Here is a 3,470-nt window from a genome sequence, read left to right as displayed (position 1 = left end):
GAGAGACAGAGAGAGACATAGAGACAGGAAGTGAGAAATCACCCCCCAGCGGGGATGGGCCCCCCGCAATCCCTTCTCCTCCTTTCTCCTCTTAGGCACGTATGCACACGTGCCAGCGTGAGTTTAAGTCACCGGGTCCGGGACACGAACTGCACTTGGCTACATGGGAATCCAGCGACATAGCCATTACGCTAACTACTGGTCCCATGACAGAACATTTTTAAGTGAAAAGTGATTTTATCCAGGCAAATAATATTACTAACGTCATGCATTAATATTATACTATAAATAATTGTGTGATTATCCTTTTAGTAACAAATGGATTCCCTACTACATTACAATCTCATTCTTAATAATTCCAGTGGCTCGTTTGCTCAAATTTTGCTTAATTGTGGTTCTCTTAAATAGATTCTCAGTTTTAAATCTGCCATTCGTTTTACTACAGATGCATAAATACGTTTTTTTTTCCAGTTAGCTATTATTGTAAAGACAGCTTGTTTGTGGGCACTGTCAGGACATCTGCGTTTTATTGGATTTAATTTTTAGTAATAAAGACCTCCCACATTACAGATTCTTTCCAGCCTAAATTTGCCTGTGTGGGAAGCAAAAGAACCGTCAGTCAGGGAGAAAAAGTGGATCCATATGGTACTGATGATTCTGCTTTTTTGGCTACAATGAAGAAAAAATTGAGTATACACAGTGCCACCAGCAGATCTCTGGGACTTTTTTTCTAGAGCACTTGATATAGTCTGAATGTTTGCATCCCCAATCCCTCAAATTCATACATTGAAACCTAATCATTAACGTGATAGTATTAAGAGGTGGGGCATTTGGGCTGTGATTAGGTCATGAGGGTTCAGTCTTCTTATATGGGATTAGTGTCCCTATAGAAGAGGCCCTGAGGCATCTTGTTAGTTCCCTTTGCTCTTCTGACATGTGAGAACACATAGAAGACGCCATCTTTGAGGAATAAACCCTCACCAGACACTGAATCTGCTGGTGCCTTGATCTTGGACTTCCTGACCTCTTGAACTGACAGCCCTAAAATATATTGTTACTACAGCCCCAATGGCATATGACATTTGTTATAGTACAACAAAGGTTGGTGTCAGTCCCAACACAGTACCTTGGAGCCAGCCCTGATCACCCATGTACCATGCATCGAGTCATGGATGCTTAATTGAAATTGAGAGGACACATTCTATTTTTTTTTTAAAGTTTCTTTCTTTTTTTTTTTTGGAGAGATTTTCGCTATAGGGCACGTGTGCTCGCCAGACAGAGAGAGACATTAGAGACAGAAAGCGAGAAATCACCCCCCAGGTGGGATGGCCACGCCGTAATCCCTTCTCCTCCATTCTCCTCTTGGGATCTTGGGCACGCATGCACACGTGCCCGGCGTGAGTTTTAAGTCACCGGGTCCGGCATGCGAATCGCGGTCGACTACATGGGAATCCAGCGACATAGCCATTATGCTAACTGCTGGTTCCCTAAAGTTTATTTCTTGAGAGAGAAAGTCAAGCACCTTCAGCATGGCCTTTACCTTGATCTCTCCTTAAGCCTTTCCCAGTCAGCCAGGACGATGGGTATGTGCATGTGCCCATTGTATACACTTGCAGGTGTGAATCATGTTCATGTGGGCCCTGCTCATATCCTTTAACTTCTGTTATCTGTGAATATGACCTTATTTGGGAATAGAATCTTTGTAGATGAAATCAATGAAAGAAGGTCATACTGGATTGTGGTAGACCCTAATTCAATGCCTAGTGCCCTTCTAAGAAGAGGAATTAGGATATATAGACACAGGGAGAACATTGTGTAACTTTGGAGGCAGAGATTAGAGTGACGTGTCTACAAACCAAAGGTCTCCAAGGATTTCTGCCAATTCCAGAAGCCATGAAAGACAGGGAAGGATTATTCTGTATAGCCTTGAAAGAAAGCGTGTCCTGACTGACACCTTGAATTTGGATTTCTCCACAACCACAAGAATATTTTTTATTTATTTATTTATTTATTTATTTATTTATTTATTTTTGTAGGACACATTTTTCACTGAAGGCGTTGCTCAAGTCTTTTTTTTTTTTTTTTGGAGAGGTTTTTGCTATAGGGTGCGTGTGCTCGCCAAACAGACAGAAAGAGACAGAGAGACAGAAAGCAAGAAATCACCCCCCAGGGAAGATGGCCACACCGCAATCCCTTCTACTCAATCCTCCTCTCAAGATCTTGGGCACGCATGCACACACGCCCAGCGTGAGTTTTAAGCCACCAGGTCCGGGACGTGAATCGCAGTCGACTGCATGGGAGTCCAGTGACATAGCCATTATGCTAACTGCTGGTCCCTCAAGTCTTTTTTAAAGATAGTTTGAGGTAACCTGAATGGCAGCCCAGGGTAACTAATACACTAGTTAAACAGGCAGCACTGTGACTAACCAACTGTAATAGTGGTTCAGAGATGTATTAATATAATAAATGGGGACATAGCTTTCTAAATGTCATGAACAGTGATTCTTAAAACACCAGTTGTCTTTGCAAAAACTTTGTAAGCTATCTGACTTTTTGATTTACTGTATGATATTAACTAAATCACTTCATCTCTCTGAACTTGTTTCTCATCAGTGAAATGAGGTTTGGGCTCACCAGATGAGCTCTGAAGTCTGTTGCACTTGGAAGTATTTTATGGACCTCAATCTGTAACATATATAATTTTTTTCCAATCATATACATACAAGGGATCTTCAAAAAATTCATGGAAACACGTATTATGAAAAAGTAAGCATATATTTCAAACATTTTCTACACCAGAATAAACTCTTAAACTCCATTTTTCCATGACGTTTTTGAAATCTCTTTGAATAAGAAGTTATTAGATTAAGGGAGGAAAAAGAAACGTGTGAAACTATAGTAAGTCACTTTCCAATTTGAGCTTCACTTCTGGTGTGTGGAGTAGGACACGTTTTTCACTGAAGATGTTGCTCAAGTCTGTTTTTCTGGCAAGCAAGTTTGAATAAAGAAATAAACACTAACAACTGTCCCTGGACTAATCAATCCAGGAGAACAGTGAACTTAAAGGCAGTGGGTTAAAGGGAATTCATGTGGGTTTGAATCTGGGTCTTAGCGATTCCCTGGGCAGGCAGTTAATTTTAATTTTTTCTTTGTTCTTGTCCATAAAAAGGCGAGAACAATGTCATTTTAGTGGGCTGTAGAGAGGACGAAATAAAACATCGATAGACTACTGTATTTTATTTTTTGTAAAGTTCTTTAAAAACAAAGTTACTGGCTTACAAAGTCCCGCTTTACAGAAAGGACGCTAAAACTCCGGAGTGTCCCGGCCCCCACCCGCGTGGGCCCGAGCAGCTCTGGGAACCGACGGTGCGGGCTCCTCCGCGGGCGCCCCGGAGCGCGGGGGCGGGGCCGGCGGAAGCGCGCGCGCGCGGCTGTCAGCGGCGCCGGAAGGTCCTGGTCCGGCCTGGCGG

This window comes from Tupaia chinensis, unplaced genomic scaffold, assembly GCF_000334495.1.
Source record: "Tupaia chinensis unplaced genomic scaffold, TupChi_1.0 Scaffold000314_1, whole genome shotgun sequence".
Taxonomy (NCBI): Eukaryota; Metazoa; Chordata; class Mammalia; order Scandentia; family Tupaiidae; genus Tupaia; species Tupaia belangeri.
The sequence above is the reverse complement of the archived record's forward strand: the minus strand, read 5'-3'. Positions refer to the sequence as shown.